Here is a 27,917-nt window from a genome sequence, read left to right as displayed (position 1 = left end):
GTGACCTCATCACAGCTCCTGTGCGCACACAACAGCCATATATGTGGTGGCGGCTCTGCAGGTGGAGGTATGTGGAGACCCCCATTACTGGGCGCAGGGGGCATTAACCCCTTCAGCACGGAGACTTTTGGGGTCTTGTGTTGCCCCTTTATAAGAATCATAAGGTTTCTGTTCTGTTTCCTGTAATAGATACATACGACCCCACTATGGAGACAGGAAGGGAGGAAACGTATTGTTCTCAGAGTACAGGACCCCCACAGTGTAATGCCCCCATTATACCCCTTATGCAGGATGTATGATGCCCCCCACACAGTGTAATGCCCCCATTATGCCCCTTATGCAGGATGTATGATGCCCCCCCCACAGTGTAATGCCCCATTATGCTCTTTATGCAGGATGTATGATGTCCCCACACAGTGTAACGCCCCCATTATGCCCCTTATGCAGGATGTATGATGCCCCCACACAGTGTAATGCCCCCATTATGCCCCTTATGTTGGATGTATGATGTCCCCACACAGTGTAATGCCTCCATTATGCCCCTTATGCAGTATGTATGATGCCCCCACAGTGTATTGCCCCTATTACGCCCCTTATGCAGTATGTATGATGCCCCCATAGTGTATTGCCCCCATTATGCCCCTTATGCAGGATGTATGATGTTCCCACACAGTGTTATGCCCCTTATGCAGGATGTATGATGTCCCCACACAGTGTAATGCCCCCATTATGCCCCTTATGCAGGATGTATGATGCCCCCCATACAGTGTAATGCCCCCATTATGCCCCTTATGCAGGATGTATGATGTCCCCACACAGTGTAATGCCCCCATTATGCCCCGTATGCAGGATGTATGATGTCCCCACACAGTGTAATGCCCCCATTATGCCCCTTATGCAGGATGTATGATGCCCCCCACAGTGTAATGCCCCCATTATACCCCTTATGCAGGATGCATGATGTCCCCACACAGTGTAATGCCCCCATTATGCCCCTTATGTTGGATGTATGATGTCCCCACACAGTGTAACAGTGTAATGCCCCCATTATGCCCCTTATGCAGGATGTATGATGCCCCCACACAATGTAATGCCCCCATTATGCCCCTTATGCAGGATGTATGATGCCCCCACAGTGTAATGCCCCTTATGCAGGATGTATGATGCCCCCCACACAGTGTAATGCAACCAGTGCCCCTTATGCAGGATGTATGATGCCCCACACAGTGTAATGCCCCCATTATGCCCCTTATGCAGGATGTATGATGTCCCCACACAGTGTAATGCCCCATTATGCCCCTTATACAGGATGTATGATGCCCCCCACGCAGTGTAATGCCCCCATTATGCCCCTTATGCTGGATGTATGATGCCCCCACACAGTGTAATGCCCCCATTATGCCCCTTATGCAGGATGTATGATGTCCCCACACAGTGTAATGCCCCCATTATGCCCCTTATGCAGGATGTATGATGCCTCCACACAGTGTTATGCCCCCATTATGCCCCTTATGCAGGATGTATGATGCCTCTCACACAGTATAATGCCCCCATTATGCCCCTTATGCAGGATGTATGATGCCTCCACACAGTGTTATTCCCCCATTATGCTCCTTATGCATTATGTAAGATGCCCCCCACACAGTGTAATGCCCCCATTATGCCCCTTATGCAGTATGTATGATGCCCCCTACACAGTGTATTGCCCCCATTATGCCCCTTATGCAGTATGTGTAATGCCCCCATTATGCCCCTTATGCAGTATGTATGATGCCCTACACAGTGTAATGCCCCTTATGCAGTATGTATGATGTCCCCACATAGTGTAATGCCCCCATTATACTCCTTATGCAGGATGTATGATGCCCCCACACAGTGTAATGCCCCCATTATGCCCCTTATACAGGATGTATGATGCCCCACACAGTGTAATGCCCCCATTATGCCCCGTATGCAGTATGTATGATGTCCCACACAATGTAATGCCCCCATTATGCCCCTTATGCAGGATGTATGATGCCCCCACAGTGTAATGCCCCTTATGCAGGAGGTATGATGCCCCCACATAGTGTAATGCCCCTTATGCAGGAGGTATGATGCCCCCACATAGTGTAATGCCCCCATTATAACCCTTATGCAGTATTTATGATGCCCCCACACAGTGTAATGCCCCTTATGCAGTATGTATGATGCCCCCACATAGTGTAATGCCCCCATTATACCCCTTATGCAGGATGTGTAATGCCCCCATTATGCCCCTTATACAGGATGTATGATGCCCCACACAGTGTAATGCCCCCATTATGCCCCGTATGCAGTATGTATGATGCCCCACACAATGTAATGCCCCCATTATGCTCCTTATGCAGTATGTATGATGCCCCCACACAGTGTAATGCCCCCATTATGCCCCTTATGCAGGATGTATGATGCCCCCACACAGTGTAATGCCCCCATTAGGCCCCTTATGCAGGATGTATGATGCCCCCACAGTATAATGCCCCCATTATGCCCCTTATGCAGTATGTATGATGCCCCCACACAGTGTAATGCCCCCATTATGCTCCTTATGCAGTATGTATGATGCCCCCACACAGTGTAATGCCCCCATTATGCCCCTTATACAGGATGTATGATGCCCCCACACAGTGTAATGCCCCCATTATGCCCCTTATGCAGGATGTATGATGCCCCCACACAGTGTTATGCCCCTTATGCAGTATGTATGATGCCCCCACACAGTATAATGCCACCATTATGCCCCTTATGCAGTATGTATGATGCCCCCACAGTACCGCCTGAGGTCCTGCAGTTGGAATAATCCCTCTGCAGTTGGTTTTCCCTTTGCCTGCTCCCCTCCATGTATACCCTCGAGCATGTATACATGCATGTAGGGGAGCAGCCGGCCTTACTAGATATCGAGGCTTTGTACAGTAATATACGGCATGAGGATGGTATCAGAGGAGTAAGACATTTCTTTAAATCGAGATCAGTACAGTGCAGCAGACATAATGACTTCATGGAGGATCTTCTAAAATTCACTCTTACTCATAACTTCTTTCTTATTGACAGGCAGTACTTCCTCCAGCTCAGGGGTACTGCGATGGGGAGCCCCTGTGCCCCCTCATGTGCTAACTTATCCCTGGACTCGTGGGAGGAATCCATAATATTCAGAGATGATTATAAGTGGTGGCATTCATATACTGGGATATGGTGCAAATATATTGACTACATTTTTATCATCTGGTCGGGGATGAGTGAACAATCTTTTTAATTTGTCGAGGAACTCAACATCAGTAGAGTGGGCTTTAGATTTACATCTGAATTTAATTATAATAATAATTTTGATTTTTATAGCTCCAACATATTCCTCATCACTTTACAATTTTAGGGGGGACTTATACAGACAATACAGACTTTACAGAATGAACATAGCTCAGATATTAAAAGGAGTGAGGGTCGCAAGCTTACAGTCTATAAGAAAATAGGGAGACACAAAGGTAAAATGTACATATATTCTATAATACAGCCTTAATATGCTAAATAGGGTAAGTACATAACACTACATGAACTGGTCGCCTGCCAGTATGTGTACAGTACAGACAGAGGCTAATCACTGCATGGATGGTATGAGCATGATTTTGAAGAAAATTTTAATATGGACCAAACTGGGACAGTTAGTGTGTTGAGGTGATAGGCCAGTCTAAAGAAATGGGTTTTTACGGTACGCTTAAAACTGTGGGTATTGGGAATTAATCGAATTGTCCTGGGTAGTGCATTCCACAGAATTGGTGCAGCACGCGAGAAATCTTGGATACGGGAGTGGGAGGTTCGGATTACGGAGGATTTTAGTTTAAAGTTATTAGCAGAACGGAGGGCACGGGAAGGGTGGTAGACTGAGACGACGGAGGAGATGTAGGGGGGTACTGAAGGTGTTAAAATAATGGGTCAGCTTCGAATCATTGCCTTTAAGAAGACTTGTTTTTCAGTTAGATAATCCTTATTTAGCAATACTTTTGTTTGTTCTGTTTTCTTGTAGTGTTCTCATGACCTTTATAAGAATTGGCTCATTGGTTTATAATTATCATACTTGTCCTATGTCTGTACACAAAATAAAGTCCCAATATATCACCACCAAGAAACTCCCTAAGTTCACCATGACCTGAACTGTATTCAGTACTATCAGTGAGAAAGGATGTTGGGAGTATCATACATCATGAATATCCTGCAGATGTATTGACAAGCACCTGTTATTTAATTATTCTGCGCCAAAGATAACATATTACTTACATCATCTCATACGCATGTATCAAAGCACAACCCACGTTGATTGGGGTATATAATTATATTACATCTTAAAATAAACAGAATCATTCTCTTGAGACAGTCTGTAGTGAGTGTCTTATTTGAAGCGTCATTCCTATAGGAAATCTATATAGGTAATCTCTTTTGTCTACCTGAGAAGAAGTGAGATCCCCTCCCGTCTTTAACAGCTGGAGGCCCTTCAGCGAGATCTATTTTTTTCCTTTTAATTTCATCTGAGACTGAACAACTGCTTTACCCCTATCCCGAACAGAAACAAACCCCGGCCGGGTAAGTGAGTGGCCTTAACACTCTGAGCAAATTTCTCTCCGGGAAAGGTGGGGTCGATCTAGGTCAGTCTCCGGGGATCTTGAACGGGAAACCCTCAGGTAGCAATTTTATTATTATTATTATTAATTTTTTTAATATATATTATTACTAACAATTTCACATAACTGGAAAATTACTAATTCAAATACTATATCATATATCTGTATTTTTGCATGCATTAACTATTTCATATAATATATACATAGTACTTCTACATCCCCAATCATTGCTGCTTCCAACTTAACTAACGTTCATACTAAGTGTAACTGTGTTAAGTTCATGCTTATTATAGCAAAAATGTACGAGATATAAGTGATTAGATGACGTGTGCTGAATGCGTGTGTAGTACTCTGCTTAGCAAATACAACAATGGAGCTGTCACGCATTTTAGGAAGCTGCGAGATTAGTGTGGAATCTGAAGGTTAGGGGGCTACGGGAGGAAGATAATACATTCCTTACGTTAGTATATGTGAATATTAACAGTCATTGTTTTGTTGAACCTTATACCATTTATGAATATTGTGATATTGATTCAGCTAGAGCAATAAATAGAATCCAGGATTCACAGGATATAAAGTTATTTTGCCCAGTTGCCCTAGAAAATTTTAATAGGAATTGGAGTACGAGAAGTGCTGTGGTGGAGAATGAGGAGGTGTTAATGACTGAAGTGGTGATTAAGAGAAATGAATAATTGATAGGCTGCAAAAGTATACATGACTTGTGAAAAGTGTTTGTGCTCGGTTACAGTAGTGAGAAAGCGAAAGCCTCATGGTAGGGATACTGCTTCGTTTCTGGAAAGGATACATTTGTACCCTGTAAGTGCACACCAGTATAGGAGAAGTAACGGTACATACCGAGTTTTCCCTGCCATATTGTTCCACATCCACACACTATAGGTAAAGAGTGGCAGTATATTATAGAAAACAGATGGTATATGCCTGTGTGACAGGATATTATTACTCATAATAATTATCTTGCCAATATTGGCACGGACTCAGGAATAGACGTAGGATATTCTTCAAGTGAGGACTCTGACCCAGATGTATGAAGAATATATAGCGATTGCTTTTGGAACGGTTTTTGTTTATAATAGTCTACATTTATTTGTTTAGACAAACTTGTCTCAGCATCAGAGCAGAGCAAAGAGTAGCAGTTCAGCTTAAGTCCCTCGAATCAGGGGTAACTGGCTAACGTACTTGACCAGTTGACCCAGCTGATTGAATCAGGGGTAACCAGCTAACGTATCTGACTGGTTGACCCAGCTGATTATATAGCAGGATACTGAAGATAGGGATCGCAACCCTTGACAAATCCTGTTATGGGTGCTCGAATCTCCAGATCAAGGAACAAGGATCCGAGGTGCACCATGTGTGATCTGGTGAGAATGGAGCATGGCAGGGCAGCTGTAAAAGATGCAACAAAGATATTGAAAAAGAGCTGGTATGCCAGCCAAGGGATGCCTAGATGCTGAGAGATGGAAACGGTTTAGTCAGGAACATTCACAATGGATTGATAAGCATGATTACGGAGCACAGGTTGCAGCCTGGTTGAGAACTAGTGAGAGACATCATCCCCTTTTAATTCCCGATGATGATGAAACTGATCAGGTAGTGATCAGAAGCAGATCTCATGTCATACAACCCCCGACACCTAGTCGGGAACAAGGTCCAATCCAGGCTGCGCCCTCCGCTCAGTCAGAGAATAGATTAGAGCCAAGTGATAGGTCAGAGTCAAGTGTAAGTGTTGAGAAAGAAAAATCACTGTCCGAGGTTTCTACCTCCCCAACAACCATACATAGTGCCAGCACTATCAATTTTCTCCCCCGCATAGTACTGCATCTACTACAGATAGTGACAGATCCCTTCACCTGCATATGACACCATCCCCACCATGACTCCACGAGAAAAAATAATTTTAAAACTAAAAGTAGGCAAGGACGGGACTTGGGGGGGTTGAGGATAAAGAGAGAGAAAGGGAAAATCTAGCTATCAGCTCAGTTGCCAGTGAGGAGGACGGTGGAGAGGAGAACGCAGGCACACACATGCAGCCCACAGACCCTCCCCGCACTCAGCAGCTAAGAGGAACAATAGCACTACGCTCTAAAACATGGATCTGCCCAGGATGTCAGGATAGTAATACAATATTTCAGTGTGAAAACTGTAATCTCGACAAAAGAAAACCAGAGACGGCTGCATTCCCAGTCATTACACAAACAACCAGGGGTACACAGGGGGATGAAGGACAACAGGTAAAACGGATACCACCACTTGGTATAAACCATGGTCTAGGTCAGAACAATTGTCCATGGCAAATAGTTTTCCAGACATGTATAAGAATCCGATACGATATTATAAGACGGTGAAAGGGGTAGCTGAGAACTATGATGCCACTTGGAGTGATCTGGTACCGCTCTGTAGTCTCAATGGTGGAGTACCACTTGTGGAAAAGGTTAAACAGGTCCACGTAGGAGACGGAATAGAAGCGCTACCGGGTGACACTAAGACCCTAGAATCGAGGAAACAGTTTATCCTCCGGTTAAATGCAGTCACTAAAATAATGGCAGAAAGCCTTATCTCAGGGATGCCAGAGATATTCCAAGAACCTGAGGAAACGGTTGATAAATTCCATGCTAGGTGCGTAGCTGTGTTTAAAGATCATGATTATAATTTGAATAATCCAAGGGAATTGGGGTTTCTGAGAAATATGTTTATCACTGGTCTCAGAGAAGACCTCAGGGCAGAGGTGTTTAAGCTGCACCCAGAATGCTTATATGCCCCTTGGAGCAGTAAATATCCACATTCAGAGGATTAGAACAGGCCATAAATAAGAGAAAAAGAAAGATAAGGTCACCCCAATTATGGTAAATATACACCCAGATGCCTTTCAGGACACTATTAAGGACACAGTAAAGTCAGTTACCCGAATTACTTTAGGCGGAAAAGTAGACGGGAAAAAAAAAAATAATAAATGGACCCAGAGGATTGTAAACAAAGGGTTTCTGTTTTGGGTACGGTGAGAAGGGTCACATCTAAAAGGAAACTGAACCTGTAAATGTTAAAGATAGCACATGCTATTGACTTATGTACCCATCTTCTTGTCTCAGATAAATATCCTAGAAATTTAATAGGTGCAGACATTCTTAATGTAGTGAATGCAATGATTAAATTTGGAAAGAAAGGTGTTACCATTGCAGGTCCATTATCTGAAACAACAATATCAACAATGATGTCAATAATTCAACTTGAAAAGGAGGTGGATACAGGTCTCGATGACAACATACAGGAGATGCCTGGTAACGTACCAACCGTACTATGGGTACAAGATAAAACGGATGTTGGACTGTTAAAAATAACCCCAGTGACAATTAGGTTGAAGCCTCGTGTTGCACCGGTACGTATGAGACAATATCCCCTGAGCAAGGAGCAAACAGAAGCAATTGCACTACAGGTGAATAAATACCTAGAAAAAGGTATAATCAAGGAATGTATGGTCCATGATTTGAGAGAGATTAATAAATTAATGGTTGTAGACACGCCCATAGTACCAAATCCACATACCCTATTAAATCAAATTCCATCTAATGCAAAATTTTTCAGTGATTGACCTCAGTAATGCTTTCTTCTCAGTGCCAATAGATGATGAGAGCCAGCTGCTGTTTGCCTTCATCCATGGAGGAAAGCAGTATTGCTGGACCCGGTTGCCTCAGGGGGGGGAGCAACTTCTCCCTCCATGTTCTCAGAGGCAATGGCAGGAGTACTTCTCTCTTGGCATCCTGAGAATCAAGACATTCAGCTACTTCAGTATGTGGATGATCTACTGTTGTGTACCCCAAGTAAGGATGTATGTTTAAAAAAGACATTATCTTTACTAATCTTCTTGTACCACGAAGGTTACAAGGTATCCAAGGAAAAACTGTAAATTGCAAAGGAAAGAGTAGTGTTCTTAGGACATTGTATCTCCTTCCCACTCAAACATATCACTCCAGAAAGGAATAAAAAACAAACAAAAAAAAAAAAAAACAACAATCAGTCAGGCTGTAGAACCAACAACTTCCAGCGCATTAAGAACGTTCCTGGGGCTGGTCAGCTACTGTAGAGAGTGGATTCCTTCTGCATCTGCCATGATGCAGCCCCTATTTCACATGCTCTCTGCATGCAATAAGGGTCAGCTTTATTTGCTGACCCTAAAAGAAAAACAGGGGTTTCAAATGCTCAAGGACGCCATTCTCTCAGCACCAGCACTAAAAATCCCCAACTACGGCCTACCATTTTTCCTTTTCTGTCATAAATCAGGGGGGCATGCTAAAAGTGTGCTCACCCAAAAATATGGAGGTAGACATCGTCCTCTAGGATACTACTCTGCTCAGCTCAATGTTGTTGCAAAGGGAGCAACCTCATGCATCAGAGCGGTAGCCGCCTGTGCAATGTTGAAAGAAAAGGTGGCTAATATAGTGCTAGACAATGCACTAGAAATTCAAGATCCCCATTCAGTACAGGAACTTCTGCTCCAGGCCAGGACAAAACACCTGTCCATGAGCAGATTGACCAAGTACGAGGTGGCAATATTGACTCTCCCAAATGTCACTATCAGAAGGTGTACAACTCTTAACCCTGCCACACTAATACCTGAACCAATTGATGATGAAACATTACACCTTGAGCATAACTGCTTTGAGTTAATGGACGCAGAAACTAAACCACTAGCCAATGTACAAGAAACACCAATTTCCGAGGTGGATCTAGAGCTATATGTAGATGGCTCCCGATACTACCTAGATGGGAAGCCCCATACAGGCTATGCCATAGTCAGTCAAAATGAAGTATTAAAGGATGAGGCACTGTCCCCTAGAATGTCTGCCCAGGAAGCTGAGTTAAAAGCACTCGCTGAAGCATGTATAATTGCAGAAAACAGAATTGAGAATGTTTTTACAGACAGTCGCTACGCATTTGGCATTTGCCATGATTATGGTCCCATATGGAAAAGCAGAAAGTTTATTGGTTCTTCTGGTAAACCCATAAAGAATGCAGAAGCAGTAGCACAACTCCACAGAGCGTTGGAGTTCACACCAAAGAGTGCACAAAAGAGGCTGAGGGAAACAGGAGGGCGGATGCAGCTGCAAAAGCTGCAGCCCTGTTGCCCCTCCCAGTAGAAACATTCACTGTGCAAGTGTCTGGGAGTGTGGACCTGGATCTCTTGCAGAGCCTACAGGATCAGGCCTCTGCACCAGAAAAGGAAGAATAGACTAAACGCTCAGCTAAACAGGGAAAAGATGGACTGTGGAGAGCAGATGGCAAATACTGTCTGCCAAGATCCCTGTACTCTATGATGTGCACTCTTTCTCATGGACCAACCCATCAGTCCAAGGATGCAATGGTAAGTCAGGTAAAGATCTATTGGGTAGCACCAGAATTCCACTATGCTGCTGTTAAATTCATACAGGGATGCATAATCTGTGCATGTCACAATGTGGGAAAAACGGTGAAAGTGCCACCAAAGTGCACTGTGAGACCATTATACCCGTTTCAGCGACTTCAGATAGATTTAATTCAGCTCCCGAAGGTAGGCATTTATGAGTATGTGCTTGTCTGTATCGACTTATTCTCATCATGGCCAGAGGCCTGTGATATAGAACAAGCACAGCGGATCAAGGAAGGTGTGCGGAAGGCAAATGCCTTAGAAAATTTACCACTACCCGAGTGGCTCGCTTGCATGAATCCTTTAAACTTATTTAGGGAAGTTTGAGGGTGAATAAGTGGTGTCATACATTTCTTGATCCAGGCTGTGTTTATAATAGTGGTGGTTGCAATAATCATGAAACTTTTTGTGATGATGATAAAGAAAATTCTTGCTTCTAATTGTAAATGTTTTCCAGGTAAATCCCAACATAAAATTGATACAGACACTGAAGTGAAACAAACCCAAGTCCTTACTACAATAATAACCACAGTACAGCGAGAATGCATCTTCTGCAACAAGATTACTGCAGCAGACTTATCGGATTGTATGTTCTGCGCAAAACCATTGGTCTGAAAAGCAAATCCTACCAGCTGAGGATGGAACCTGATAGATGCTGAACTCTCAGCTACTATTTGCTCAAAGATACCGAACATATAACTTGTAGTTGTATATACACAGCAGTCTATTATATTAAAGTAGACATATACCTGACAATCCCTCTATACATATAGCAACTATACTCAGAAAATGGTAGGGAAAGTAAGGGACAGTGGGTCTGATAACAAATTAATTTGAACGGATGCGCAGCAGGACTGGCATCCCACTACATACGGAGGGTAAGCCCCGTGATGTCGTGAAGTAGGGTTAATTTGCAGGCCTAGAATTTAGGTAGGGACATGAGGGACAGACAGTATGACAAGATGATAAAAAGAGGGGAATTGTTAAAATAATGGGTCAGCTTCGAATCATTGCCTTTAAGAAGACTTGTTTTTCAGTTAGATAATCCTTATTTAGCAATACTTTTGTTTGTTCTGTTTTCTTGTAGTGTTCTCATGACCTTTATAAGAATTGGCTCATTGGTTTATAATTATCATACTTGTCCTATGTCTGTACACAAAATAAAGTCCCAATATATCACCACCAAGAAACTCCCTAAGTTCACCATGACCTGAACTGTATTCAGTACTATCAGTGAGAAAGGATGTTGGGAGTATCATACATCATGAATATCCTGCAGATGTATTGACAAGCACCTGTTATTTAATTATTCTGCGCCAAAGATAACATATTACTTACATCATCTCATACGCATGTATCAAAGCACAACCCACGTTGATTGGGGTATATAATTATATTACATCTTAAAATAAACAGAATCATTCTCTTGAGACAGTCTGTAGTGAGTGTCTTATTTGAAGCGTCATTCCTATAGGAAATCTATATAGGTAATCTCTTTTGTCTACCTGAGAAGAAGTGAGATCCCCTCCCGTCTTTAACAGCTGGAGGCCCTTCAGCGAGATCTATTTTTTTCCTTTTAATTTCATCTGAGACTGAACAACTGCTTTACCCCTATCCCGAACAGAAACAAACCCCGGCCGGGTAAGTGAGTGGCCTTAACACTCTGAGCAAATTTCTCTCCGGGAAAGGTGGGGTCGATCTAGGTCAGTCTCCGGGGATCTTGAACGGGAAACCCTCAGGTAGCAATTTTATTATTATTATTATTAATTTTTTTAATATATATTATTACTAACAATTTCACATAACTGGAAAATTACTAATTCAAATACTATATCATATATCTGTATTTTTGCATGCATTAACTATTTCATATAATATATACATAGTACTTCTACATCCCCAATCATTGCTGCTTCCAACTTAACTAACGTTCATACTAAGTGTAACTGTGTTAAGTTCATGCTTATTATAGCAAAAATGTACGAGATATAAGTGATTAGATGACGTGTGCTGAATGCGTGTGTAGTACTCTGCTTAGCAAATACAACAATGGAGCTGTCACGCATTTTAGGAAGCTGCGAGATTAGTGTGGAATCTGAAGGTTAGGGGGCTACGGGAGGAAGATAATACATTCCTTACGTTAGTATATGTGAATATTAACAGTCATTGTTTTGTTGAACCTTATACCATTTATGAATATTGTGATATTGATTCAGCTAGAGCAATAAATAGAATCCAGGATTCACAGGATATAAAGTTATTTTGCCCAGTTGCCCTAGAAAATTTTAATAGGAATTGGAGTACGAGAAGTGCTGTGGTGGAGAATGAGGAGGTGTTAATGACTGAAGTGGTGATTAAGAGAAATGAATAATTGATAGGCTGCAAAAGTATACATGACTTGTGAAAAGTGTTTGTGCTCGGTTACAGTAGTGAGAAAGCGAAAGCCTCATGGTAGGGATACTGCTTCGTTTCTGGAAAGGATACATTTGTACCCTGTAAGTGCACACCAGTATAGGAGAAGTAACGGTACATACCGAGTTTTCCCTGCCATATTGTTCCACATCCACACACTATAGGTAAAGAGTGGCAGTATATTATAGAAAACAGATGGTATATGCCTGTGTGACAGGATATTATTACTCATAATAATTATCTTGCCAATATTGGCACGGACTCAGGAATAGACGTAGGATATTCTTCAAGTGAGGACTCTGACCCAGATGTATGAAGAATATATAGCGATTGCTTTTGGAACGGTTTTTGTTTATAATAGTCTACATTTATTTGTTTAGACAAACTTGTCTCAGCATCAGAGCAGAGCAAAGAGTTGCAGTTCAGCTTAAGTCCCTCGAATCAGGGGTAACTGGCTAACGTACTTGACCAGTTGACCCAGCTGATTGAATCAGGGGTAACCAGCTAACGTATCTGACTGGTTGACCCAGCTGATTATATAGCAGGATACTGAAGATAGGGATCGCAACCCTTGACAAATCCTGTTATGGGTGCTCGAATCTCCAGATCAAGGAACAAGGATCCGAGGTGCACCATGTGTGATCTGGTGAGAATGGAGCATGGCAGGGCAGCTGTAAAAGATGCAACAAAGATATTGAAAAAGAGCTGGTATGCCAGCCAAGGGATGCCTAGATGCTGAGAGATGGAAACGGTTTAGTCAGGAACATTCACAATGGATTGATAAGCATGATTACGGAGCACAGGTTGCAGCCTGGTTGAGAACTAGTGAGAGACATCATCCCCTTTTAATTCCCGATGATGATGAAACTGATCAGGTAGTGATCAGAAGCAGATCTCATGTCATACAACCCCCGACACCTAGTCGGGAACAAGGTCCAATCCAGGCTGCGCCCTCCGCTCAGTCAGAGAATAGATTAGAGCCAAGTGATAGGTCAGAGTCAAGTGTAAGTGTTGAGAAAGAAAAATCACTGTCCGAGGTTTCTACCTCCCCAACAACCATACATAGTGCCAGCACTATCAATTTTCTCCCCCGCATAGTACTGCATCTACTACAGATAGTGACAGATCCCTTCACCTGCATATGACACCATCCCCACCATGACTCCACGAGAAAAAATAATTTTAAAACTAAAAGTAGGCAAGGACGGGACTTGGGGGGGTTGAGGATAAAGAGAGAGAAAGGGAAAATCTAGCTATCAGCTCAGTTGCCAGTGAGGAGGACGGTGGAGAGGAGAACGCAGGCACACACATGCAGCCCACAGACCCTCCCCGCACTCAGCAGCTAAGAGGAACAATAGCACTACGCTCTAAAACATGGATCTGCCCAGGATGTCAGGATAGTAATACAATATTTCAGTGTGAAAACTGTAATCTCGACAAAAGAAAACCAGAGACGGCTGCATTCCCAGTCATTACACAAACAACCAGGGGTACACAGGGGGATGAAGGACAACAGGTAAAACGGATACCACCACTTGGTATAAACCATGGTCTAGGTCAGAACAATTGTCCATGGCAAATAGTTTTCCAGACATGTATAAGAATCCGATACGATATTATAAGACGGTGAAAGGGGTAGCTGAGAACTATGATGCCACTTGGAGTGATCTGGTACCGCTCTGTAGTCTCAATGGTGGAGTACCACTTGTGGAAAAGGTTAAACAGGTCCACGTAGGAGACGGAATAGAAGCGCTACCGGGTGACACTAAGACCCTAGAATCGAGGAAACAGTTTATCCTCCGGTTAAATGCAGTCACTAAAATAATGGCAGAAAGCCTTATCTCAGGGATGCCAGAGATATTCCAAGAACCTGAGGAAACGGTTGATAAATTCCATGCTAGGTGCGTAGCTGTGTTTAAAGATCATGATTATAATTTGAATAATCCAAGGGAATTGGGGTTTCTGAGAAATATGTTTATCACTGGTCTCAGAGAAGACCTCAGGGCAGAGGTGTTTAAGCTGCACCCAGAATGCTTATATGCCCCTTGGAGCAGTAAATATCCACATTCAGAGGATTAGAACAGGCCATAAATAAGAGAAAAAGAAAGATAAGGTCACCCCAATTATGGTAAATATACACCCAGATGCCTTTCAGGACACTATTAAGGACACAGTAAAGTCAGTTACCCGAATTACTTTAGGCGGAAAAGTAGACGGGAAAAAAAAAAAAAATAAATGGACCCAGAGGATTGTAAACAAAGGGTTTCTGTTTTGGGTACGGTGAGAAGGGTCACATCTAAAAGGAAACTGAACCTGTAAATGTTAAAGATAGCACATGCTATTGACTTATGTACCCATCTTCTTGTCTCAGATAAATATCCTAGAAATTTAATAGGTGCAGACATTCTTAATGTAGTGAATGCAATGATTAAATTTGGAAAGAAAGGTGTTACCATTGCAGGTCCATTATCTGAAACAACAATATCAACAATGATGTCAATAATTCAACTTGAAAAGGAGGTGGATACAGGTCTCGATGACAACATACAGGAGATGCCTGGTAACGTACCAACCGTACTATGGGTACAAGATAAAACGGATGTTGGACTGTTAAAAATAACCCCAGTGACAATTAGGTTGAAGCCTCGTGTTGCACCGGTACGTATGAGACAATATCCCCTGAGCAAGGAGCAAACAGAAGCAATTGCACTACAGGTGAATAAATACCTAGAAAAAGGTATAATCAAGGAATGTATGGTCCATGATTTGAGAGAGATTAATAAATTAATGGTTGTAGACACGCCCATAGTACCAAATCCACATACCCTATTAAATCAAATTCCATCTAATGCAAAATTTTTCAGTGATTGACCTCAGTAATGCTTTCTTCTCAGTGCCAATAGATGATGAGAGCCAGCTGCTGTTTGCCTTCATCCATGGAGGAAAGCAGTATTGCTGGACCCGGTTGCCTCAGGGGGGGGAGCAACTTCTCCCTCCATGTTCTCAGAGGCAATGGCAGGAGTACTTCTCTCTTGGCATCCTGAGAATCAAGACATTCAGCTACTTCAGTATGTGGATGATCTACTGTTGTGTACCCCAAGTAAGGATGTATGTTTAAAAAAGACATTATCTTTACTAATCTTCTTGTACCACGAAGGTTACAAGGTATCCAAGGAAAAACTGTAAATTGCAAAGGAAAGAGTAGTGTTCTTAGGACATTGTATCTCCTTCCCACTCAAACATATCACTCCAGAAAGGAATAAAAAACAAACAAAAAAAAAAAAAAACAACAATCAGTCAGGCTGTAGAACCAACAACTTCCAGCGCATTAAGAACGTTCCTGGGGCTGGTCAGCTACTGTAGAGAGTGGATTCCTTCTGCATCTGCCATGATGCAGCCCCTATTTCACATGCTCTCTGCATGCAATAAGGGTCAGCTTTATTTGCTGACCCTAAAAGAAAAACAGGGGTTTCAAATGCTCAAGGACGCCATTCTCTCAGCACCAGCACTAAAAATCCCCAACTACGGCCTACCATTTTTCCTTTTCTGTCATAAATCAGGGGGGCATGCTAAAAGTGTGCTCACCCAAAAATATGGAGGTAGACATCGTCCTCTAGGATACTACTCTGCTCAGCTCAATGTTGTTGCAAAGGGAGCAACCTCATGCATCAGAGCGGTAGCCGCCTGTGCAATGTTGAAAGAAAAGGTGGCTAATATAGTGCTAGACAATGCACTAGAAATTCAAGATCCCCATTCAGTACAGGAACTTCTGCTCCAGGCCAGGACAAAACACCTGTCCATGAGCAGATTGACCAAGTACGAGGTGGCAATATTGACTCTCCCAAATGTCACTATCAGAAGGTGTACAACTCTTAACCCTGCCACACTAATACCTGAACCAATTGATGATGAAACATTACACCTTGAGCATAACTGCTTTGAGTTAATGGACGCAGAAACTAAACCACTAGCCAATGTACAAGAAACACCAATTTCCGAGGTGGATCTAGAGCTATATGTAGATGGCTCCCGATACTACCTAGATGGGAAGCCCCATACAGGCTATGCCATAGTCAGTCAAAATGAAGTATTAAAGGATGAGGCACTGTCCCCTAGAATGTCTGCCCAGGAAGCTGAGTTAAAAGCACTCGCTGAAGCATGTATAATTGCAGAAAACAGAATTGAGAATGTTTTTACAGACAGTCGCTACGCATTTGGCATTTGCCATGATTATGGTCCCATATGGAAAAGCAGAAAGTTTATTGGTTCTTCTGGTAAACCCATAAAGAATGCAGAAGCAGTAGCACAACTCCACAGAGCGTTGGAGTTCACACCAAAGAGTGCACAAAAGAGGCTGAGGGAAACAGGAGGGCGGATGCAGCTGCAAAAGCTGCAGCCCTGTTGCCCCTCCCAGTAGAAACATTCACTGTGCAAGTGTCTGGGAGTGTGGACCTGGATCTCTTGCAGAGCCTACAGGATCAGGCCTCTGCACCAGAAAAGGAAGAATAGACTAAACGCTCAGCTAAACAGGGAAAAGATGGACTGTGGAGAGCAGATGGCAAATACTGTCTGCCAAGATCCCTGTACTCTATGATGTGCACTCTTTCTCATGGACCAACCCATCAGTCCAAGGATGCAATGGTAAGTCAGGTAAAGATCTATTGGGTAGCACCAGAATTCCACTATGCTGCTGTTAAATTCATACAGGGATGCATAATCTGTGCATGTCACAATGTGGGAAAAACGGTGAAAGTGCCACCAAAGTGCACTGTGAGACCATTATACCCGTTTCAGCGACTTCAGATAGATTTAATTCAGCTCCCGAAGGTAGGCATTTATGAGTATGTGCTTGTCTGTATCGACTTATTCTCATCATGGCCAGAGGCCTGTGATATAGAACAAGCACAGCGGATCAAGGAAGGTGTGCGGAAGGCAAATGCCTTAGAAAATTTACCACTACCCGAGTGGCTCGCTTGCATGAATCCTTTAAACTTATTTAGGGAAGTTTGAGGGTGAATAAGTGGTGTCATACATTTCTTGATCCAGGCTGTGTTTATAATAGTGGTGGTTGCAATAATCATGAAACTTTTTGTGATGATGATAAAGAAAATTCTTGCTTCTAATTGTAAATGTTTTCCAGGTAAATCCCAACATAAAATTGATACAGACACTGAAGTGAAACAAACCCAAGTCCTTACTACAATAATAACCACAGTACAGCGAGAATGCATCTTCTGCAACAAGATTACTGCAGCAGACTTATCGGATTGTATGTTCTGCGCAAAACCATTGGTCTGAAAAGCAAATCCTACCAGCTGAGGATGGAACCTGATAGATGCTGAACTCTCAGCTACTATTTGCTCAAAGATACCGAACATATAACTTGTAGTTGTATATACACAGCAGTCTATTATATTAAAGTAGACATATACCTGACAATCCCTCTATACATATAGCAACTATACTCAGAAAATGGTAGGGAAAGTAAGGGACAGTGGGTCTGATAACAAATTAATTTGAACGGATGCGCAGCAGGACTGGCATCCCACTACATACGGAGGGTAAGCCCCGTGATGTCGTGAAGTAGGGTTAATTTGCAGGCCTAGAATTTAGGTAGGGACATGAGGGACAGACAGTATGACAAGATGATAAAAAGAGGGGAATTGTTAAAATAATGGGTCAGCTTCGAATCATTGCCTTTAAGAAGACTTGTTTTTCAGTTAGATAATCCTTATTTAGCAATACTTTTGTTTGTTCTGTTTTCTTGTAGTGTTCTCATGACCTTTATAAGAATTGGCTCATTGGTTTATAATTATCATACTTGTCCTATGTCTGTACACAAAATAAAGTCCCAATATATCACCACCAAGAAACTCCCTAAGTTCACCATGACCTGAACTGTATTCAGTACTATCAGTGAGAAAGGATGTTGGGAGTATCATACATCATGAATATCCTGCAGATGTATTGACAAGCACCTGTTATTTAATTATTCTGCGCCAAAGATAACATATTACTTACATCATCTCATACGCATGTATCAAAGCACAACCCACGTTGATTGGGGTATATAATTATATTACATCTTAAAATAAACAGAATCATTCTCTTGAGACAGTCTGTAGTGAGTGTCTTATTTGAAGCGTCATTCCTATAGGAAATCTATATAGGTAATCTCTTTTGTCTACCTGAGAAGAAGTGAGATCCCCTCCCGTCTTTAACAGCTGGAGGCCCTTCAGCGAGATCTATTTTTTTCCTTTTAATTTCATCTGAGACTGAACAACTGCTTTACCCCTATCCCGAACAGAAACAAACCCCGGCCGGGTAAGTGAGTGGCCTTAACACTCTGAGCAAATTTCTCTCCGGGAAAGGTGGGGTCGATCTAGGTCAGTCTCCGGGGATCTTGAACGGGAAACCCTCAGGTAGCAATTTTATTATTATTATTATTAATTTTTTTAATATATATTATTACTAACAATTTCACATAACTGGAAAATTACTAATTCAAATACTATATCATATATCTGTATTTTTGCATGCATTAACTATTTCATATAATATATACATAGTACTTCTACATCCCCAATCATTGCTGCTTCCAACTTAACTAACGTTCATACTAAGTGTAACTGTGTTAAGTTCATGCTTATTATAGCAAAAATGTACGAGATATAAGTGATTAGATGACGTGTGCTGAATGCGTGTGTAGTACTCTGCTTAGCAAATACAACAATGGAGCTGTCACGCATTTTAGGAAGCTGCGAGATTAGTGTGGAATCTGAAGGTTAGGGGGCTACGGGAGGAAGATAATACATTCCTTACGTTAGTATATGTGAATATTAACAGTCATTGTTTTGTTGAACCTTATACCATTTATGAATATTGTGATATTGATTCAGCTAGAGCAATAAATAGAATCCAGGATTCACAGGATATAAAGTTATTTTGCCCAGTTGCCCTAGAAAATTTTAATAGGAATTGGAGTACGAGAAGTGCTGTGGTGGAGAATGAGGAGGTGTTAATGACTGAAGTGGTGATTAAGAGAAATGAATAATTGATAGGCTGCAAAAGTATACATGACTTGTGAAAAGTGTTTGTGCTCGGTTACAGTAGTGAGAAAGCGAAAGCCTCATGGTAGGGATACTGCTTCGTTTCTGGAAAGGATACATTTGTACCCTGTAAGTGCACACCAGTATAGGAGAAGTAACGGTACATACCGAGTTTTCCCTGCCATATTGTTCCACATCCACACACTATAGGTAAAGAGTGGCAGTATATTATAGAAAACAGATGGTATATGCCTGTGTGACAGGATATTATTACTCATAATAATTATCTTGCCAATATTGGCACGGACTCAGGAATAGACGTAGGATATTCTTCAAGTGAGGACTCTGACCCAGATGTATGAAGAATATATAGCGATTGCTTTTGGAACGGTTTTTGTTTATAATAGTCTACATTTATTTGTTTAGACAAACTTGTCTCAGCATCAGAGCAGAGCAAAGAGTTGCAGTTCAGCTTAAGTCCCTCGAATCAGGGGTAACTGGCTAACGTACTTGACCAGTTGACCCAGCTGATTGAATCAGGGGTAACCAGCTAACGTATCTGACTGGTTGACCCAGCTGATTATATAGCAGGATACTGAAGATAGGGATCGCAACCCTTGACAAATCCTGTTATGGGTGCTCGAATCTCCAGATCAAGGAACAAGGATCCGAGGTGCACCATGTGTGATCTGGTGAGAATGGAGCATGGCAGGGCAGCTGTAAAAGATGCAACAAAGATATTGAAAAAGAGCTGGTATGCCAGCCAAGGGATGCCTAGATGCTGAGAGATGGAAACGGTTTAGTCAGGAACATTCACAATGGATTGATAAGCATGATTACGGAGCACAGGTTGCAGCCTGGTTGAGAACTAGTGAGAGACATCATCCCCTTTTAATTCCCGATGATGATGAAACTGATCAGGTAGTGATCAGAAGCAGATCTCATGTCATACAACCCCCGACACCTAGTCGGGAACAAGGTCCAATCCAGGCTGCGCCCTCCGCTCAGTCAGAGAATAGATTAGAGCCAAGTGATAGGTCAGAGTCAAGTGTAAGTGTTGAGAAAGAAAAATCACTGTCCGAGGTTTCTACCTCCCCAACAACCATACATAGTGCCAGCACTATCAATTTTCTCCCCCGCATAGTACTGCATCTACTACAGATAGTGACAGATCCCTTCACCTGCATATGACACCATCCCCACCATGACTCCACGAGAAAAAATAATTTTAAAACTAAAAGTAGGCAAGGACGGGACTTGGGGGGGTTGAGGATAAAGAGAGAGAAAGGGAAAATCTAGCTATCAGCTCAGTTGCCAGTGAGGAGGACGGTGGAGAGGAGAACGCAGGCACACACATGCAGCCCACAGACCCTCCCCGCACTCAGCAGCTAAGAGGAACAATAGCACTACGCTCTAAAACATGGATCTGCCCAGGATGTCAGGATAGTAATACAATATTTCAGTGTGAAAACTGTAATCTCGACAAAAGAAAACCAGAGACGGCTGCATTCCCAGTCATTACACAAACAACCAGGGGTACACAGGGGGATGAAGGACAACAGGTAAAACGGATACCACCACTTGGTATAAACCATGGTCTAGGTCAGAACAATTGTCCATGGCAAATAGTTTTCCAGACATGTATAAGAATCCGATACGATATTATAAGACGGTGAAAGGGGTAGCTGAGAACTATGATGCCACTTGGAGTGATCTGGTACCGCTCTGTAGTCTCAATGGTGGAGTACCACTTGTGGAAAAGGTTAAACAGGTCCACGTAGGAGACGGAATAGAAGCGCTACCGGGTGACACTAAGACCCTAGAATCGAGGAAACAGTTTATCCTCCGGTTAAATGCAGTCACTAAAATAATGGCAGAAAGCCTTATCTCAGGGATGCCAGAGATATTCCAAGAACCTGAGGAAACGGTTGATAAATTCCATGCTAGGTGCGTAGCTGTGTTTAAAGATCATGATTATAATTTGAATAATCCAAGGGAATTGGGGTTTCTGAGAAATATGTTTATCACTGGTCTCAGAGAAGACCTCAGGGCAGAGGTGTTTAAGCTGCACCCAGAATGCTTATATGCCCCTTGGAGCAGTAAATATCCACATTCAGAGGATTAGAACAGGCCATAAATAAGAGAAAAAGAAAGATAAGGTCACCCCAATTATGGTAAATATACACCCAGATGCCTTTCAGGACACTATTAAGGACACAGTAAAGTCAGTTACCCGAATTACTTTAGGCGAAAAAGTAGACGGGAAAAAAAAAAATAAATAAATGGACCCAGAGGATTGTAAACAAAGGGTTTCTGTTTTGGGTACGGTGAGAAGGGTCACATCTAAAAGGAAACTGAACCTGTAAATGTTAAAGATAGCACATGCTATTGACTTATGTACCCTTCTTCTTGTCTCAGATAAATATCCTAGAAATTTAATAGGTGCAGACATTCTTAATGTAGTGAATGCAATGATTAAATTTGGAAAGAAAGGTGTTACCATTGCAGGTCCATTATCTGAAACAACAATATCAACAATGATGTCAATAATTCAACTTGAAAAGGAGGTGGATACAGGTCTCGATGACAACATACAGGAGATGCCTGGTAACGTACCAACCGTACTATGGGTACAAGATAAAACGGATGTTGGACTGTTAAAAATAACCCCAGTGACAATTAGGTTGAAGCCTCGTGTTGCACCGGTACGTATGAGACAATATCCCCTGAGCAAGGAGCAAACAGAAGCAATTGCACTACAGGTGAATAAATACCTAGAAAAAGGTATAATCAAGGAATGTATGGTCCATGATTTGAGAGAGATTAATAAATTAATGGTTGTAGACACGCCCATAGTACCAAATCCACATACCCTATTAAATCAAATTCCATCTAATGCAAAATTTTTCAGTGATTGACCTCAGTAATGCTTTCTTCTCAGTGCCAATAGATGATGAGAGCCAGCTGCTGTTTGCCTTCATCCATGGAGGAAAGCAGTATTGCTGGACCCGGTTGCCTCAGGGTGCCTCAGGGGGGGGAGCAACTTCTCCCTCCATGTTCTCAGAGGCAATGGCAGGAGTACTTCTCTCTTGGCATCCTGAGAATCAAGACATTCAGCTACTTCAGTATGTGGATGATCTACTGTTGTGTACCCCAAGTAAGGATGTATGTTTAAAAAAGACATTATCTTTACTAATCTTCTTGTACCACGAAGGTTACAAGGTATCCAAGGAAAAACTGTAAATTGCAAAGGAAAGAGTAGTGTTCTTAGGACATTGTATCTCCTTCCCACTCAAACATATCACTCCAGAAAGGAATAAAAAACAAACAAAAAAAAAAAAAAAAAAACAACAATCAGTCAGGCTGTAGAACCAACAACTTCCAGCGCATTAAGAACGTTCCTGGGGCTGGTCAGCTACTGTAGAGAGTGGATTCCTTCTGCATCTGCCATGATGCAGCCCCTATTTCACATGCTCTCTGCATGCAATAAGGGTCAGCTTTATTTGCTGACCCTAAAAGAAAAACAGGGGTTTCAAATGCTCAAGGATGCCATTCTCTCAGCACCAGCACTAAAAATCCCCAACTACGGCCTACCATTTTTCCTTTTCTGTCATAAATCAGGGGGGCATGCTAAAAGTGTGCTCACCCAAAAATATGGAGGTAGACATCGTCCTCTAGGATACTACTCTGCTCAGCTCAATGTTGTTGCAAAGGGAGCACCCTCATGCATCAGAGCGGTAGCCGCCTGTGCAATGTTGAAAGAAAAGGTAGCTAATATAGTGCTAGACAATGCACTAGAAATTCAAGATCCCCATTCAGTACAGGAACTTCTGCTCCAGGCCAGGACAAAACACCTGTCCATGAGCAGATTGACCAAGTACGAGGTGGCAATATTGACTCTCCCAAATGTCACTATCAGAAGGTGTACAACTCTTAACCCTGCCACACTAATACCTGAACCAATTGATGATGAAACATTACACCTTGAGCATAACTGCTTTGAGTTAATGGACGCAGAAACTAAACCACTAGCCAATGTACAAGAAACACCAATTTCCGAGGTGGATCTAGAGCTATATGTAGATGGCTCCCGATACTACCTAGATGGGAAGCCCCATACAGGCTATGCCATAGTCAGTCAAAATGAAGTATTAAAGGATGAGGCACTGTCCCCTAGAATATCTGCCCAGGAAGCTGAGTTGTTCGCTGAAGCATGTATAATTGCAGAAAACAGAATTGAGAATGTTTTTACAGACAGTCGCTACGCATTTGGCATTTGCCATGATTATGGTCCCATATGGAAAAGCAGAAAGTTTATTGGTTCTTCTGGTAAACCCATAAAGAATGCAGAAGCAGTAGCACAACTCCACAGAGCGTTGGAGTTCACACCAAAGAGTGCACAAAAGAGGCTGAGGGAAACAGGAGGGCGGATGCAGCTGCAAAAGCTGCAGCCCTGTTGCCCCTCCCAGTAGAAACATTCACTGTGCAAGTGTCTGGGAGTGTGGACCTGGATCTCTTGCAGAGCCTACAGGATCAGGCCTCTGCACCAGAAAAGGAAGAATAGACTAAACGCTCAGCTAAACAGGGAAAGGATGGACTGTGGAGAGCAGATGGCAAATACTGTCTGCCAAGATCCCTGCACTCTATGATGTGCACTCTTTCTCATGGACCAACCCATCAGTCCAAGGATGCAATGGTAAGTCAGGTAAAGATCTATTGGGTAGCACCAGAATTCCACTATGCTGCTGTTAAATTCATACAGGGATGCATAATCTGTGCATGTCACAATGTGGGAAAAACGGTGAAAGTGCCACCAAAGTGCACTGTGAGACCATTATACCCGTTTCAGCGACTTCAGATAGATTTCATTCAGCTCCCGAAGGTAGGCATTTATGAGTATGTGCTTGTCTGTATCGACTTATTCTCATCATGGCCAGAGGCCTGTGATATAGAACAAGCACAGCGGATCAAGGAAGGTGTGCGGAAGGCAAATGCCTTAGAAAATTTACCACTACCCGAGTGGCTCGCTTGCATGAATCCTTTAAACTTATTTAGGGAAGTTTGAGGGTGAATAAGTGGTGTCATACATTTCTTGATCCAGGCTGTGTTTATAATAGTGGTAGTTGCAATAATCATGAAACTTTTTGTGATGATGATAAAGAAAATTCTTGCTTCTAATTGTAAATGTTTTCCAGGTAAATCCCAACATAAAATTGATACAGACACTGAAGTGAAACAAACCCAAGTCCTTACTACAATAATAACCACAGTACAGCGAGAATGCATCTTCTGCAACAAGATTACTGCAGCAGACTTATCGGATTGTATGTTCTGCGCAAAACCATTGGTCTGAAAAGCAAATCCTACCAGCAGAGGATGGAACCTGATAGATGCTGAACTCTCAGCTACTATTTGCTCAAAGATACCGAACATATAACTTGTAGTTGTATATACACAGCAGTCTATTATATTAAAGTAGACATATACCTGACAATCCCTCTATACATATAGCAACTATACTCAGAAAATGGTAGGGAAAGTAAGGGACAGTGGGTCTGATAACAAATTAATTTGAACGGATGCGCAGCAGGACTGGCATCCCACTACATACGGAGGGTAAGCCCCGTGATGTCGTGAAGTAGGGTTAATTTGCAGGCCTAGAATTTAGGTAGGGACATGAGGGACAGACAGTATGACAAGATGATAAAAAGAGGGGAATTGTTAAAATAATGGGTCAGCTTCGAATCATTGCCTTTAAGAAGACTTGTTTTTCAGTTAGATAATCCTTATTTAGCAATACTTTTGTTTGTTCTGTTTTCTTGTAGTGTTCTCATGACGTTTATAAGAATTGGCTCATTGGTTTATAATTATCATACTTGTCCTATGTCTGTACACAAAATAAAGTCCCAATATATCACCACCAGGAAACTCCCTAAGTTCACCATGACCTGAACTGTATTCAGTACTATCAGTGAGAAAGGATGTTGGGAGTATCATACATCATGAATATCCTGCAGATGTATTGACAAGCACCTGTTATTTAATTATTAATTATTCTGCGCCAAAGATAACATATTACTTACATCATCTCATACGCATGTATCAAAGCACAACCCACGTTGATTGGGGTATATAATTATATTACATCTTAAAATAAACAGAATCATTCTCTTGAGACAGTCTGTAGTGAGTGTCTTATTTGAAGTGTCATTCCTATAGGAAATCTATATAGGTAATCTCTTTTGTCTACCTGAGAAGAAGTGAGATCCCCTCCCGTCTGACTAATCCCTCAACCTGGAGGTACTGTTAATGGTACAGAGGTCCAGGCCGCCAGCGTAACCCTAAACTCCTGAATATCCCTGAACCTCAGTAATCTAGTCCTGAGAAGGACCCCGATCACAACAATAGGGAACAGGATAGAAAATGCCCAAACACAGTACTAAACAAACGAGAGTACAAGGGGAAAACCAAAAACCACCTTGCATACAAAAACTCACACCACAATTACAGAGGGAACAACAACAGGTTAGGAGATAAATGATAAAGGGAGGAAAGGAAGAAACCACACCGCATACTCTTCGCTCAGAACTCCACCAAACAACGATCCGCTCTGAAGGTCTGCAAGAAATGCTTTCACCGACAACTTCCCTATCAGACCAGCAGGTATTTGAAGGAATCCCAATCCAGCAGCATTAACTGCAGCTGGGCGAGGCTGAGCCTCATCAAGCACAGAGGGAGAGAATTAACTCCCTCACTACCAAAACACAAAGCATCAAAAACTCAGCTGCGAGAAGTCAGGCTGTGTAGTCGCGACGATCTTCGTGGCGACACACCCGTGACACCAGAAGAATTTCGCGTATATTGAATCAGCTAAATGGCTAACTCCTAGACAGGCCAGAGGGCCCTTATTTTTCTCTGGATTCAATTTCTCTATCACTTTCAGACCGGGATCCAAGCAGTTTTAGTTCTGTTTCTCCTCCAAAACCTCCATTCTCCCTGAGAGCATTGTGGTTTCTGTGATATCCTTGAAGGTTGAAGCTGAGACCCGTAAAGTCCTATCGTTTGTTCTTTTCGCCATGCCTAGGTCCAAATTATTTGTAGCTGTGTATCTAAGATTGCAGCTGTTGCAGGAGTTTCATGATTTAATCATGAGTGGTCATCCGCGGTTCACAGCTATGCAGAAAGCTATTACTAGCCTTTTTTGGTGGCCATCTATGTATAATTATATTAAAGATTTTGTATCTGCTCGTGAAGTTTGCGCACATGCTAAAGTCTGTCATAACAGTCCGGTCGGGGAATTGGCTCCATTGCAATTCCAGAAAGACAGTGAACTCATCTGTCCATGGATTTCATCACATATTTGCCTCTGTCTGGTGGGAAGACTGTCTTTGGGTGGTCGTTGACTGATTCATTAAACGGACTCATTTTTTTCCTTTGTCAGAGGATTACCTAATGCAGAGACATTCTCCAGGTTTTTTATTTCTCATAAAGTAAGGCTACATGGGATCCCTCTTAACACTGTGTTTGATAGGGGAGTGCAATTTGTCTCCAAATTCTGTAGAGATTTTTGTAAGAAACTGGGAATTCATTTATTTTCCTGCGCCTACCACCCTGAAACCAATGGTCAGGCAGAAAGGACTAATCAATATCTGTAACAAATTTTAAGGTGTTTTGTTGTGACTTCATTCTTACTTCTTGCTGAGTTTGCCTTTAAGGCCACCGCCCCACTATTAGTATTTGGCCAGTATTTTTTCTCAGGAGTGGTAGCCAAAACCAGGAGTGGGTGATAAATGTAGAATTGGTGACTTGTGTCTATTATATCTTTTCTCGGATTGTTCCTCTCCTGGTTTTGGCTCCCACTCCCGAGGAAAAATTCTGACCAAATAGTGACAGTGGAGCTGTGGCCTAACAGTCGTATCAGTCAGTCTGCTGGAACCTCACCATTTTATTGTAATTATGGTGATCATTCCCATTTTTTTTAATTTTCCTTTCTCTTTTCTGTTTGCCCGAATGGCCATTTCTCCCCTCGTATTAAGTACTCCCTAGTCCATAGTATGGTCTTTGAAAGGAATAAGTCAGCTAGAGATAGTCGCCATCATGCTCTCCAGAGACCCCCAAGCATCCCCAAGGAATAATCATAAATCATCGGCAAACAATGCCACATTCTCTTCCTTGGTCCCATATTTAAATCCATTTATCTCAGACATTTTACTAATTACTGCCATAAGAGGTTCAGTTGCTATTGAAAACAATAAGAGAGACAGGGGCTCTCTTATTGCCATAGCGCCATTCACTGTTATTTTAACGTTGAGTCCGAAAAAAGCAATTGCCCCATTATATAAATTTGTCACCAAAGCCCATCTGCTGCAATGTAGCTCACAAATATTGCCATTCTACACTGTCAAAGGC

General features: G+C 42.2%; 1 long non-coding RNA gene across 9 annotated transcripts; it reads left to right on the top strand.

Annotated features, from left to right (window-relative positions):
* Window positions 1–25,604, top strand: LOC141178756 (uncharacterized). Of its 9 annotated transcripts, none has more exons than XR_012254864.1 (3): window positions 1–67; window positions 7,826–11,534; window positions 14,921–24,114. It is a non-coding gene; the product is annotated as an uncharacterized lncRNA (long non-coding RNA). The 9 variants fall into 9 exon arrangements; XR_012254865.1 differs by lacking the exon at window positions 1–67 and adding an exon at window positions 90–4,393; XR_012254863.1 differs by lacking the exon at window positions 1–67 and adding an exon at window positions 90–4,439.
* Window positions 25,605–27,917: the final 2,313 nt, after the last annotated feature.

This window comes from Phyllobates terribilis, unplaced genomic scaffold (genome assembly GCF_046119375.1).
Source record: "Phyllobates terribilis strain yellow unplaced genomic scaffold, ASM4611937v1 Scaffold_30__1_contigs__length_15301838, whole genome shotgun sequence".
NCBI lineage: Eukaryota > Metazoa > Chordata > Amphibia > Anura > Dendrobatidae > Phyllobates > Phyllobates terribilis.
Note: the sequence above shows the minus strand (reverse complement) of the source record. Positions and strands in the feature narration are given on the sequence as shown.